General features: G+C 42.1%; 1 long non-coding RNA gene across 1 annotated transcript; it reads left to right on the top strand.

Annotated features, from left to right (window-relative positions):
- The first annotated feature begins 3,155 nt into the window (after positions 1 to 3,155).
- On the top strand, positions 3,156 to 4,085 carry LOC310858854. Its single transcript, XR_014569239.1, has 2 exons — positions 3,156 to 3,243; positions 3,666 to 4,085. It is a non-coding gene; the product is annotated as an uncharacterized lncRNA (long non-coding RNA).
- The last annotated feature ends 11,818 nt before the right edge of the window (positions 4,086 to 15,903 follow it).

Here is a 15,903-nt window from a genome sequence, read left to right as displayed (position 1 = left end):
TCTATTCTCGGCAGAGATTTGGTGTAGAGGGGAAGAAAGGAGCAGACCCGAGGAACACCAGTCAACATATACAGTAGAGTTCAAATGGTTAATTGGTGTTCAGTCCCAAACCTGGGCACCCAGACTACGATGAAATGTGGAGAGAAAAAAATGGCATTTGGTTTCACTGTTGCACATGCACAGATAATGTAGAATAAATACCCAATCAAACACCCAAGTAGGATAATAGCCACGTTATTGCAGCAGAAATTGCCTCTGTCCCTGAAGAAATGTCATATGTCTCGTTCTCTATGCTTATCGAAAATGATGTGTGTCGTGTTGAATTGATACAGAAGATAAATGGAGGGAAGGGAGGATGGAGTGAGGGTGGGTTGGGAAAGAGAGGGAATGGGATAGAGGGATGGGGAGATGGATATGGATAGAGGTGAAAGGAAGGGAGGAGGGTGGCTTGGAAGAGGAGAATTGGTGGATGGGAGGGAGTGGGAAAGGAAGGGAGAGAGTGAGTGAGTGAGTAAGCGAGGGGGAAAGTGAAATACGGGGAGACAGGGGAGTGGGTATCCTTGAGATGTCTGTGGATCTGAGGTGTCCTTCATACCCTTTCCAGAAATAGCTGGGGCGGGTGGTTCTGTGGAAGGTGACCGCGGGGATCTGCTAACTCCTGGATACCCAGAGGAAAACTACCCGAATGGAGCGCTGTACCAGGTATAACTAGAAAAAGTGCCCTTCCGGGCACAGGTCTCCACCAGGTTATCCACAGATCCGTGCAGTTAGAGGTAAAAACACTTTTCGGCCAGTTATAGCGCCACCTTGAGGCTGAGTTGAAATTGTTCATGTGGCATTTCGTCCTCGGCCTAGTGGGAATGTGGGTGCACAATTTCACGGAAATCACGCGATGTGTTCATGATTTGCAGCATTTTGTTTGAAACTGAGCACTCCTGTGAACTTTGGAAGCCAATGTTAACCAATCAGGATGGAGTCTGATAAATCTGAAAGACCCGTTTCGTTGAATGGCTCTAGAGAGACTGTGTACCAATTTGCGTGATGTTTGGACAAAATCTGTAGGTGTACTGTGCAAAAACGTGTTTTGCACAAAGCGGCCTCCTGGTGGCGCTATAACAGGCCGTTCTGGAAAGTTTGGGGCAGAGGTTCATGGTTGGCATCCAGGGAGTGTGTGTGCAAAATATGGCATTGAAAAACTTGTTTTGCACAAAGCGGCCTCCTGGTGGCGCTATAACAGGCCGTTCTGGAAAGTTTGGGGCAGAGGTTCATGGTTGGCATCCAGGGAGTGTGTGTGCAAAATATGGCATCGACCGGGTTAACGGTGGCCGAGATTAGCTGTTCACGGACACACACACGGACACACGGACGGACGGAGTGCAAAACATACTCTCCCCACATGCCTTCGGCCTGGTGGAGACAATTATGTATACACTCATACTGTACACATAATCGCAGCAAATGCATAGGTCTACTGTATGCATAAGCAAAGATTCACAGTTGTATACACACAAACACCTAAACATGTACCTGGAAATGTAAAAACACGAGTGCATGTGTATGTGCCCCACACACACACACACACACACACACACACACACACACACACACACACACACACACACACACACACACACACACACACACACGTAAGTACCTTTCATTTAGCAGACCTTTCATATAGAGTACCTTATATAGTAATTGAACCACTGTTATCATTGCCAAATAGAATTGAACGCAATGTATCTGTTGCAGCAGCTGATAAGTGTTTTGCTTTGTGGGATTGATTGCTGATATTGACCTCGTACAGGAACGGGTATAAAGTATTCAATGTCGATTTTAATAATTTCTCATCAGGGATTCTTTACTGCGTTTGAACCTGCAGACTTCTGTTGTTATTTGGCTGTGCAGTTATCTCCTCTCCCCCTGTGCTGTCTGCATTGGCTCGACATCTGGGCTACTGTCCAAAAACTACAGGAAAAAAATGAGAAGATTATTTATGAGTTATGTCAAACTGCAGCTCATGCGGCACTCTGCAACCCCACCAGAGACAGACAGGCTAGTGAGACACAGGGACAAAGGCCTGAGGCCAATGCAGAAAGCACTTGCTTTATGAGTGTGCATAATAATGATAAATGGATTCAAGTAAGTACAGCCATCTTCATGTTGTGCTCTGCTAAAATGACTCCATATAGGTTGCAGCAAAGCAAGCAATGTTTGCTGTTTGGCTAACCACCATTGTGGTTCGAAATTCACTGCGGAAGGAAACTATGTAAAAGCTTATTTGTTTTGTGCCAGTATGAGAGATTCAATTTAATTGGATTTCTATTGTTTTACGTACTGTATGTATTCAATGGAACACTGTAAACCGAAAAGTTAAGTTGTGTCATTGTGGGCTTACAATATTTATGCTTTATTTATTCATTGTTTATCGGTGCCTTAAAAACATTATAGTAACACCCTACCATAAAGCTGCAATGCATAGCTGCATAACTTCAGGGACTGTTTGGCTGTGGGATTTGTTTGAGCAACATCTACTTATATCAACTATTTGTGGATGAATGATATATGAATATATTAATAAATCAACTCTATATCAACTATGTGGACCCATGAATAAAAAATGAGCTCCATTAAAAATTTGAGATGAGAACTTGCACAAATAGACCCTGGACTTGGACAGATATGAAATTTTAATCACTTTGAGCACTTGAGGCTCGGCCTGCTCACAGACCCTGGTTATAATGAATAATATAATAACTCTTTGCTCTTCTTATTGTTTCACTTCAGTTGCTGAGAATTGGAATTGGAAAATGGGATATTATGCTTTTGCTTGCCTTTTACATTGCTGTGGGGTTTTCAACCAGTAGTATTGCAGGCGGAGGTATTGCAGGTGGTCCCTGGCTATTCCTCCATTCTTTTTAAAACTTTTGGTGGTGCATGAACCCCCCACCACTATTGTGTGGGGTGGGTCTATGATGGACCCGCCACGCACAATAGTCGTGGTCCCCAGGTTGCTCTTAGTCAGGATGGTGATCCCTGGGTCAAAATCAGTTGAAAACCCATCTAGTGCACTGTTAAAGCATCTTCTATACTTGGTAATCCTCACTAATTCTCATTATAAGATCGGACTATTTCCATCTATTCACTCTGCATCTCAGAGGTGGTCGGCAGTGTAGTTCCAGACTCTATACTACACTAACAAGTGGAACCACCAATCCTGTGAGGGTGATCAGTTCCTCACAGGTGAGAAGAACCAGAGCATTAATTACTGTACTAGTTGATTGGCAATGAAGCCAACACCCAAGCCTCTTCTCCCATTCATAGTATCCTCCAGCTCTCCACCTGGACTTAAGATATGCATATAACTCAACACAAATCCGGCTACAAATAATAATCACTTCTCCAACTACCATTAACTAACAAATAGAATAATGTACCTGTACCCTAATAAATATGGATATACACTTATATACATATAACTCTAATAATAATACATCTGGCCAGGCTGGGGCCATAACAAGTCGCAAGTTGGAGATGGTACGTCTGTCTCTCTGTTCTTATTGGAAAAATGCAGGACCACTACTGTACATGTCTCCCAGGTAGGACATGAATCTTATGGATTTCAGCTTTAAGATAAGAAAGGTTTTAATACTAATATCTTACAGGCAGATTATGTGGTGGTAAGCTCCCAGAACCCCTGGAATCCTCTGGCAACACACTGACCTCCAAAGGATTCAGTGCCACCTATACCAAGACAATCCTTCCTCCTATCATCGTCCCCACGACACCTCAGCCTACGACCACACCAAGACCAACGACTACACTACACCAAGACTCCAATACCCACAACAGCTTGTAACTCTACACCAAGACCGGGAAGACCCAGAACAACTCGTCTTCCATCTACACAAAAACCCATGACACCTTGGCCTACACCAACAAGTATGCTTTTTATTTATGCTGTTGTATACTTTTCTAATTCTTCAGAACCAGAATTAAAATTAAGAGTGTTATTGGCCAAGTATGTTCGTTGAAGACTTGGCTTGGTTGGTTGCACATTGTAATTAATTAAATGGCCCACTGCAGTCTGTCTGTGTGTGTGTGTGTGTGTGTGTGTGTGTGTCTCTCTCTCTCTCTCTCTCGCTCTCTCTCTCGTTGAATGTGAGCTTAGCCCAGAGCAACATGACATATTGACATTATTGAGTCGATTTCATCTGGAGCAAATGCTGCCATTACACCTGCCCATTTTCTACTAACTTCCGGCTTCCAGTGATTTAATCTGAGATGTATAGATCGACTCATACCTAAAGTAAATAGACATTTTCACAATGGTGTGTCCCTCACAGTTTGTTACTGTTGTTATGAGTGGACAAAAATGTTGTATGATTGTTTTAACACAATGCAAATCATTGTAATAAATGCTTATTCAACTATTTGTATCATTTCCCCCCGGCAAAGCGTAGTTGCCAGTATTTGACTGGGTAGGTCAGTGCAGATATCTGCAACATGCCTCACTCAGTCCTAGCGGTGCATTATACAAGTGGACCCCATTCTACACTATAATGTGTGTGTGTGTGTGTGTGTGTGTGTGTGTGTGTGCGCCTGCCTATTTCAGCTACAGAACTGGTGATTAAGATCTCTCTTTAGTGGAGCTATAGTCAGCAGACTGTAAATCACCACTCCTTATTATTCACTTCAGAGGCTGCAGAGAAGCTGATATAACTTTATCGGCTGCTGAGCTCGCCAATATGAGGCAGAGAGGGGGAGAGAGAGAGAGATGGGCATCCACTCTTCCCAGAACACAGGGAAATGGGGATGGCGTGTTCACTGTTGTTCATACAGTGTACACTGTATACATTAATGCCATGGATACACTCTCAGAGTTAATTAACAATTGACGTTAATTGATTTTACGATAGAGTGGGGTCCTAGAGATTATATGCCCGTGGCCTATTGTAAATTGGGGGTCTGTGACCTTTAGAGAGGTTGAGAATCACTTCTCTAGCGGCTAGACATTCTAATTCTGTAGCCCGCACAGAATTAGAATGTCACCAGACTTATCAGCAGGCTGATCGAGATCCCTAGAAGTCTGGTTACTTAAGCAATATTACACGAGAGGGGGTGGTTTAATGTCATTAATGCACGCCTGCGATGCTACAGGAACGAGCCCACAGGGCGAGTTCCGAAAGCAACGCAGGTAACATTGAGTAATATTGCAATTATTCAATAGTTCAACCCTTAAAACTAAGAAAATTGCTGAAAAAACTCTTTTTTAATGACTGATGTAGTCACTACGACCACAAATGTCCCAAGAAACTAGCTAGCCTAGCCACCGAGTTTGCTGCACTCTGGGAGAACAGAGCAGCTGAAATCTTTGTTTTGATTAGGTGTGGAGTGCTGGTGCTCGTTTGAACCACGGCTAGAAGGCTGTTTCAACCAATGAGAAACGACCTTGTATAATTGAGGATAGGTCCGAGCTACAGTCTGGCTCTGTTTGGTTTGAACGGTAACCATGGCCAGTTGACACTGTTGCTCACCATGTTCTGCATGCAATCTTGTTAAGTCAACCGATCTGTTGCGGGGGGCTTAATGACTTATAGGTCAGGGCGAATTTAATGTCTTTCAAGCGAAGGATCCATTCGCTGAGCAAGAAATGAAGCAGGGACCTCCACTACAAAAATATACTGTAATAATGAATTGACAACACAACTCTATTGTGTTGCAAATTAATTATTTTAAGACTTCCATGCAACTTCAAAAGCATACTTGACTCATCAATGTCTGTTGACTGTTGAGAGAACTGAGTCTAGCTCTGAAGTAGTGTATCAATGACTGGTTTCAGAGTGCACTATAATGGTGAGGATTAAGGTTTATTTTAGGATTTAGGGAGATTTGGTGGAAGTCAATGCAAGGCACATAATTGTATTCATCCATCCATCCATCCATCTTCGACCAATCCATCTTTGGTCTGCCCTGCCGGCGGGTCTCCTCCCAGTGGGACGTACAGCGAGGACCTCCCAAGGGAGATACTCAGGAGGCCTTCATACTAGATGACCAAACCACCTAAGCTTGCTCCTTTCCAAGCGAAGGATCGAGCAGCGGCTCTACTCCGAGTCTCCCTTTAAGGGAGATGCCAGCCACCCGTCTGAGAACTCATTTCGGCCGCTTGTATCCGCGATAAAAATAATAATAAATATGGACTTTATTTAGCTAGTACCGGTAATTGATATTGCTTGACCCTCAAGCAATCATGTAGGAGTACGTATGCACAACTATGCATGTTTATTTGTAGCTTTGAGTGAGTGAGTGCGTGCGTGCGCCCGCGTGCACACATTACACTTAAGCACAGTAGACAAACATTGATGTGCGTGCGTGTATGTGCGTGCATTTGTGTGTGTGTCAGTGTTGATTTTGACAGCAAATTTAGATTTTAGTTTTAGTCATAGTCTTTTGAATGCATTTTTATTTAGTTTTAGTCACATTTAATCAACGGAAATGTTTTAAATAACATACATACACGCACGCACGCATGCACGCATGCACGCACGCACACACATGCCATTGCCATTACATTAAAAGGTACTTTCTTCACACCTGTCTCTCCTCTTCAGCTGATGCCGCAGGAACGACGAGAGAGCGGAACAGAATGATGGTACAGTCACTGTGTCACTGTGCTCACGCTGTACAGCACCACAGGGCCAATGGCCTTCAACACAAGCTTCCACAGCATACTGAATGATTTATGCTCACCCATTTTTATGTATTTTCTTTTACGTCTCAGTGTCACTGAGAGTCCCACTGAGGGACAGTATTGTGTGTGTGTGTGTGTGTGTGTGTGTGTGTGTGTGTGTGTGTGTGTGTGTGCATGCTGTTAACTTCTCTTCTGCCCTCTGTGACAACTCTCAACCTTTTACTTTCTGATATAGTTAATGTTTAAGGTGTCATTGTACTCAGTGGACTTAGTTACTGTGAAAGTCAATGCCCCAAGTCTTGAATCTATGAATATGTAGTGAATTTGGATAATAAGCTTGAGTTCCGGGTCTAATCTTCAAAGGTGTTTTCATGAAAGCATTTCTAATTCAATAGCAGTATATGGAATGACAGGAAAACGGCAGAGCAGATAATAATGTGACACTGGCGCTGCCTCATGTGAACATCAACCCATCCAAAAATGTAAAGCTCTATGAATATGAAGCAAACGGTATTCATTAAAAATACATTCTGCCGTTGAGTTACAGAGCCAGCAGTAGTTCTAACCTCTCTACTCAAATGGGCCAGGAGCTGACACGAATCAACCGTCTGCCGTATGTGCCGCACATCCACTCACACTTACTTCTTAATTAACATACACTAATAACTCTCAAAGGTAAAGGTTCAGATCCTGCAAGTCATCAGCACTAATATCATTAGAGATATATACAGAATATTCCGGGCATACTTTAGGTACGTGCATCTGGCATATTTGTTGTGATACCACACACACACACACACACACACACACACACACACCCACACACACACACACACACACACACACACACACACACACACACACACACACTTATTATTTGTGTGTTTGCCTGACACAGTTCATCAGTTTTTCTCACTTTAATTTCCGTTTGTCTTATCCAGGGCTTCACACTCATTACATTTACACACATTCACACCTAGGAGCTTGTCTGTACAACCACAGTATTTTGTCTAATTTATGCTCCATTGTACGATGGCGTACCGGAAATAGATGATTTATAAGCTCACAATGTGAAATGTTGATGCAACGGCGTTGTGAGCTTATACCTGTAGATCTGCTATTTTCTGTCCAAGTATGAATCGAGCTTTATACTGCTTGCTTGCCACTGAGCATCTTCACTGGAGCATGCAGTTTAGTGCCTTGCTCAAGGTCTCTCTCTGTGTCACCATGCATTTCAGAGATCCAGGGCTGTGGCTAGCTCTGGTCTACAAAGCAGTAAGGCTATGGACCAGAGCTAGGCTGTGGCATGGCCACTACTGCAGAAAACAGAGTGATAGAGTCCCAGAACTGGCCAATGAACTACAAGGCCAACGTAGAATGCATGTGGAACATTGTGGTTCTTCTTGGGAAGAACATCACCCTGAACTTCAAAAAGCATGGTAAGATGTCGTGTAGTATATTACAACATAATTATTACAATTATTAACAATCACTATCACAATCAAGGACCCGAAGAAATGAGTCGGGAGAATGACAGATGATGATGATGTCTTTGTTACATTGTGATGAACCAAATGTGATAAAGATTTTAACTTTGATATAACAGCAGAAAAGAAAACGACAGAACAGTTATGGCCAAACCATACAGTTGTATACTTGATTTTGTATATCTCATTTACAGGTCAATTCTGTGGTACTAGTCTTCCTGCACCCATACAGACCCAGGGCAACAGGCTGCTGATGCGTTTCCATGCAGACTTTTTCACCGAGGCCAAAGGTTTCAGGGCCTACTGGAGCACAGACCCTGACCAGCCAGCTCCCACTGAGCCACCAACCCCACCCAACCCCTGGGACGGCATCAGAAGGTACAGAAGTCGTCTGTGACCTTTTCTAATTCTAAAAGATTTAAAGTTTTACTGCTGAAAGTTGTACATACGTATACTGTCCTCTACCGTTGGTGACGAGTTATATGCCACGCCACTCTGCAGTCTTTTTTGTTCACTTTCATCACACAAATATCTGCATTTGGTCGGGGGATTCATACTGTATAAGCTGCTCTCCAACTCCCTCCAACCACCCAACAACTTATACGTACTGTACTGTTTCATATCACTTGTACCTTAGCTCACACAGTGGTAAATAGCCATATGGGATACTTGAATAAGTAAGTTTTATTGTGTGTCCAAAAGCTGCTGCAAAATAACTGGCCACAAGTGCACGAGGATTTAGCTTGAAGATGCAGCATGAAATGAAATCACGAGGGATAGAGAGATATAGTCCCATCTCCTTCATCAAAGTGTCCTCAATATCCCCTCTGCCCCCCGTGTGTAGATGTGTGTGAAACTGTGAAACCACACTGTGATTTGATGTACTGAGAGCACACCTTCCCTGCTGTCCGACTGTCACCTCCATTCTTTACAGATTATTTGCCCAGTAATGGGGTCCAGCTGTCCCCGGGGCCAAAATAGTTTTATAGATGGGACTCTGCTGAGTGTTTTTATTTTCAACACAGCCTCCTGCCCAGAGCAGGGGAGAGCCTGAGACAGTATAGAGGACATGAGCGTAGTGCTTCCAGTGAACACTGGAAGCATCACCTCTGCATGGCAGCATCACTGCATCTGTTGTCCTCAGGCAGTTTTTCTGCCTCTGTGCTGAACAGCAGGCTTATACAGGTAATAGATTTCCACATTGAGTTTGCCTTCGATAATGACTATTCATTATTCAAAATGGTTCAATTGATCTATTTAGTTTAGACGGTGAACGGTTAAAAAGCAACAACGTGAAGTGGGCCATTGAGAACTATCGCAGACTATCGCAGGACATGAAATCTCATTTGAATTAGGACCAGTGTTGTGCCAAGGTATTTATCCCTGTCACAATGTATTTCCTCTCCAATATACAGTATAGCACTGCTTTAATGGGTCCAGATGTATGCCACATTTTATATGCCTGTCAGAATGTGTTCCCCACTCAATACAATGCATTATACATGAGGAGGAACACATTCTGATGGGGAAGTACCTTGGATACCAGCACAAAGCCGTAGTATTTTAGCAACTTAGTCTTTTACTTTTAGTAGCAAATTCTGATTTAAGCTCAGTCTTTGAACAATCCATTGAACTTTAGGCCTGCCTAGGCTACTTAAACTATCTAGTTTTAGCAAACAAAAAAATGACACTGGCAAAAAATAAACGAAAACATAATTGCTCAGACTCTTCAACAAAGATGGCAAAAACAAACATTCTTCGTTCTGTACTTATACATACAATTGTAGTACAAAACACTGAAGTCCTTGAACCAGAAACCTATAACGCTAACCCTAAACCCTGAGGTAAGTGGGGAACATAGAACCTGGGGAACATAGAACCTGGGGGAGCAAATATATCATCTTTAATGACAATAATGCAATCATTTTCTGTTTCTCTCTCTTACTCTGCAGACTGCACTCCCTCATCACGATGTGATGTGTCTCAGGTCAGGTCTAACTGGCCAACTATCTATCCAGAACCCACATCCCTCCATTCTTCCATACCTGTGGTGGAAGTCTCATACACAAGAACTGGGTCCTTACAGCAGCTTTATAAAGTAAGTCTTCTGTCCTGTCATTTTCACATACCGTGCAGATAATAGAAAGTAAAATGAGAAGATGTCCTGTTAAGACCTCTAAATACAAATAAAAATCACACCTGTGTGAAGTGAGGGGCGCTCTTATTTATCATCGTACATCATCATGACGTAACATTTCTATTTGCTCAGACACATAATTATGAAGTAAATTCTTCATTCATTGTCAATGGGAATGTAATCTTTGTGTAGGACAAATATACAGATTTGCTAATACACATTGACGTAAATTCTCCATGGATTATCAATGGGAATTTAATCTGTGTAGGACAAAAATAGCTGATTTGCTTGTCCACATATGATGTAAATTCTCCATTCATTGTCAATGTGAATTTAATGTTGTGTAAGACGAAGATCTACACTAATAGCTGAATCCGCCCCTCAAAAATGTACATTTGAAATACATTTTAAATTTATTTGTGGGTTAATATGGGACTAAAACCTTTGCGATTGGGTCTCAATTCTTTACTTCACTTCACTTTCATACAAAGTTTGTGACGAGAAACCAGAAACTTCCTTGGAGCCTATTTGCCTACTATCTTACTAGGCTGTGTTAGAGTCTGTGGTTTTACTAGAGGCTTAAGATCCTATGGTACCAGAGGGAAACCGTGTTAGAGATGATTCCCCAGATTGGCTAATGGACCACAGCATAACTAGAGCCATACTGATGCTGTGTAGAGACCGTGTGCACAGTGTCTTATTGGGAGGTGCAAGGACATGGCTTTATCATCTCCACTGGGAAATTTGGATCGATGCATGTTCCCGAGAGACGACATTAACAGAAAACAGTTGGTAAACAATGGTAAGGCATAAAATGGACAGCGTAGTGAGGTACATAGGGTCGAAAGCTTATCTTTTGGTCTTTTTGTTGACATTATTTGATAGGATAGTGTAGCAGAACATGAAGCACATGGTCTCAGAGCCAGACCAAATATACAGTGCAAGTTCATTCAGTATTTTTAATAGTTATGCTGTGCCCAGTCTGTGGTGGTCAAATGGGTCTTTCAATGCACACATGCACGTCTCTATCCTAAAATGAATACTGCCAGAGGCCTCTCTCCTCTGCTATCTCCCTCTCAGGGGAATGGACTGCTCAATCCCCTTAAAAAGAGAAATCTATTTTCCTCACATGATGGCATGCTCAGTCAGCTCATATTTGCCTTAAAAACCTCCTTTGTAGAACAGCCCAATTGTGTCCATTTTCTGTGCATGGTGCGGTATCAGTATCGATTAACCCAATCCCCCCCTGCCCCCCTTTCCTCCATATGTGCAAAAATAAACACAAAAAAGGAAGCAGCTACAGTACATGCAATGCACATTTGACATGTTCTTAAAAAAAAATTGTTACATTTTTGCTGTGTTTATCTGAGGTAAAACTAATGGCATGCACATTATCAGGACTCAGGAGCACACACACTTCAAAGGCAAATTTGCATAGACCATTTGACCTAACTGTGCCTTCAGGTGTAACTGGAACAGCTTGCACACTCTCTACTGGAGCAAAGCTGCAACTACTTCCTCCAGTAGCCTACTCCATTACAGGGTTGACTTTGACAGCACATTTTGATTGTTTTTAGTTATAGTCTAGTTTTAGTCGACTAAATGTAGCCTACAGTAAATTTTGTCGACAAAAAAATATTTTGGTTAGTCTTGATGGCATCGTAATGCCTGATTTTACACTTGGTTGCATGCACCCGAGCACAACCAACCAAAAAATTAAATCCCTCCCTTTTAGTTTAGTTTTTATTTGTTGACAACATTGTCAGTATATTTAGTCTTAATTTTAGTCTTCATAGCTTAGTTTTATTACGTTTTGGTCAATGAAAAAAGTTAGTTAACAAGCATTTTCCATCATATTATAGGAGACACTTCCGCCGATACGTCTCTGCCTTAGGTTGTGACCAGGCTTTTCTCTTCGCAGATGAGACAGAGGCTACCTTCCGACAAGTCCTTTCACTCTGGGGCACCGATTCACTGATTGGTCTAGAAGTTGGTTGTGCAGGCAGAGAACAAACAGAAAACAGAGGAGAGCAGATTGAGACAGGTAGTAGAGGCCACAGAAGCACCCCCGTCCCCCCTTATTGTTACTTGCGCAAGCAGAGCGCGCAAGTAATAGTTTCGCCCGGTCCGTATGCACCATCCCAGCCAACCCGCCACTTTTGATGCGTATGCAAATAAAACAGCAAATTGTGCCTGATTTGCTGGGACCAGATTACATACATGACCATATGTTTTACGTCATCATTGAGAGCTAGTCATACATATACTATATATATGTAATTTGTAAAATAAAATAGCAAATTGTGCCTGATTTGCTGGGACCAGAGTACATGGTGTGTATATGTATAACTAGCTCTCAATGATGACGTAAGAAATATGTGGATTAAAGGACCCAATGCCAGAGTGTAATTGGTCTTCGATTGTGACGTAATGACGATATGTTTTAGTGTTGGGAGGATTAAAGGTAATGTTCCTGTGTATACATGTATGTAACCTGGTCCCAGCAAATCAGGCACAACTTGCTGTTTTATTTGCATACGCATCAAAAGTGGCGGGTTGGCTGGGACGTTTTTTTGCGCAAAGTAACCACAGTATACCGCTAATCAACTTACAAATTACATATGTATAACTAGCTCTCAATGATGACGTAAACATAAAATATACCGCTAATCAACTTACAAATTACATATACATACATATACATAGTATAACTAGCTCTCAATGATGACGTAATAAAGATGTCGATTAAAGGACCCAATGCCAGAGTGTAATTGGTTTTCGATGGTGACATATTGTTACGATATGTTTTAGTGTTGGGAGAATTAAAGGTAATGCTCTTATGTATACATGTATGTAATCTGGCACCACTGCCATATCAGGCACAAGTAGTCATTACGTAACATGCATATGGGTAGGTAGCAAATAGTTAAACCTAATCAACATTTCAAACGTTCCTTCAACAGATTTGACAGTTTGTAGCGGTCGAAAGTACTTGCGCGCTCTGCTTGTGCACTAGTAGGCCATTTATGGCCTACTAGTGTGCAACAAGCAAGTATGCACTCGACAGAGTGCAGTTCTAGTTTTTTCTACCTTGTCGGGAAGGTGGGGGTAAATACCTAATTGATTCAAAGTTTTACTATATTTTGGTGAGGGAAAAACGTCCATAGCCATTTTCCAAAATGTCTCTTTAGCTGTCACAGTGAAATATGTCACTGTCAGCAACTCTGCCATAAACATGTAGTGTTGTTCTTCGTAGGAATAAACACAGAAGCACCTGGCTTCCTGTTTCTACAAAAGTACACAACGAATGGGTTCCCAGATTGGTGTGCATGTATTTGTGCTTATGTGGACATATGTGCCTGGCTACTAATAATCTAGTTAGCTGCTGGTACATTTTCTGCGTCAGTCAATTCAGACATCATTATCTCATGGCCATATCTCTTCACCTGCACACTCCACAGTGATTGCGACAGATGCCTATGATTATGTCTGAATGGCATTCCAGACTCAAGCCGTTGTCGGGTCAGCAACAAAACAATACAGTATTGACAGGCTTAGCTGTGAACCTGTACAACTGTATATTGCTGGACCACTGATATGCAGCATTTTATCCTCGGGCATAATAATTAATAAAAGCGTATTCCGAACTGCGGATGTTGAAGCGACACGTTGTGAACTTGTATTTGCGGCGTGCATCATCGGCGTGTGCCGCAGTATGAATCAGGCTTAATTCGGATGCTAATGAGGCAAATGATTTCCACCCTTTATGGTTGTGCTTTACAGCGTGACATGTGAGTTGTTAAAGGTCATCACAGCAGAAGCAGATATTATATGAGAACATTGAGGCAAACAAAAGACACCCACAAAAATTGTGGGAGACACTAAAACAAACATCTGCATTATTTTAAGTGGTTCGCTCATTACCGACAAATTGGTTGTGTCTTTATGGTTCAAACCACATCCAAGCTCTATGAGAAACTATAGGGGCTCAAAAAGACCCTTTGTTCCATCTCAAAGGTTATAGAGAGATTAATTCACGAACAAATCAACAGCTATGTCGGCGAGCGTAAGCTGCTGTTTGAGTTCCAATCTGGCTTCAGAACATCCCACTCCACTGACACATGCCTACTGTATTTGACCGACTACATCAAATGCGAGGTAGACTCTGGGACTATGGTCATGATGCTGGACCTCCAAAAAACACTGTAAATAATTAAATTCTACTGAATAATCTGAAGGCGATTGGTTTGGATAGCACATCATTAAACTGGATGAAATCCTATCTTGAGGGAAGAAAACAAGTAGTTGTCAGTCAACAGAACCATGTCCTCGTCCATCCCAGTGAGCTGTCGGGGTTCCTCAAGAAAGCATACTAGGGCCATTAAGGCCTATTCATAGTACCCAAGTTTTAAGGTGCAGACCACCAAAATCTATAACATGACGTCATGCTGCGGTGATAAGTGATTCCCCGTTCACCCAAACACATCTGTTTTTACTAACCACCGTTTCGGTGGTCACAGCAAGTTGCTGGTTCGATTCCCGGCTGGCCGGACCATTTGCTTCATACAATTTACAATTTATAATTTAGGCAAACACAAGGTAATACATCAAATACATACAAATAGTGATCTAGGATCATAGGTAAATAAAGAACCTATAGATACTAAAAAGTATAATCTGTACATTGATTGAGACTACACGCTATAGGATGTGTCTACATAACATGCTGTATTGCTGTTACATTTTAGCCTTTGCATAAGTCTTCCACGTGTTCGCCCATGTATCAATCAGCCTTCAATGATTGGATCGAGAACAACATCAATAAATTCATGTATAATTTGCATAGGCAAGACTTCCCAAAACAAACTGGTCAGGCTACTAATATGCCCAAATCTCTATTAGACTGGTCTGGATTCCTGTCTCCCATGCTGACAGAATTATATATGGCAATCATTCTATAATCCTTTTGTGTTTGGAAGATTAAAATACCTCGCCTCCCACATAGACATAAAGTGAGACAGTTTAAAAAATATGAACACTGAATTTTTGTATTCATGATTTAATTAATAAACTGGAACAGGCTCAAACCGCTCAAATGAATATCATCTGTTGAAGACGCATGGAACTTCTTCTATACTGTTATCGACAATCATTCCCCCTGGAGAACTATTAAGGTCAAAGGGACACTTAAGATGTGTTGCACACTGTGCAATGCAAACTAATACTTTTAATGGTCTTTAGTACAGGGTGTTAGTCATTAATAGTTTGCACATTGGTTATCTGTTTAGATAGCTTATCACTCTGATTGGGATCAAAGACCATGTTTACAGACTAAGAACAAAACAAATTATCTTAACGTTTTCTAGGAAACGTGCAGGGTAAGGCCCTCGACTGTCTATTAATAATGTATTGCAGGCCCAGGCCGTAGCGTAACGGTCTGGGCACCGGACTGGTAATCCAGTCGCAGTGTGCCGCGGGTTCGACTCCCGGACCCGACACGGCCTTTACTGCATGTCATCCCCCCATCTCTCTCCCGTTTCCTGTCAGCCTACTGTCTGTCCCTTCAAAAATCAATAAAAGGCGTAAGC

Source organism: Protomyctophum parallelum (genome assembly GCF_964188405.1).
Source record: "Protomyctophum parallelum genome assembly, chromosome: 5".
Classification (NCBI taxonomy): domain Eukaryota; kingdom Metazoa; phylum Chordata; class Actinopteri; order Myctophiformes; family Myctophidae; genus Protomyctophum; species Protomyctophum parallelum.
The sequence above is the reverse complement of the archived record's forward strand: the minus strand, read 5'-3'. Positions and strand labels throughout refer to the sequence as shown.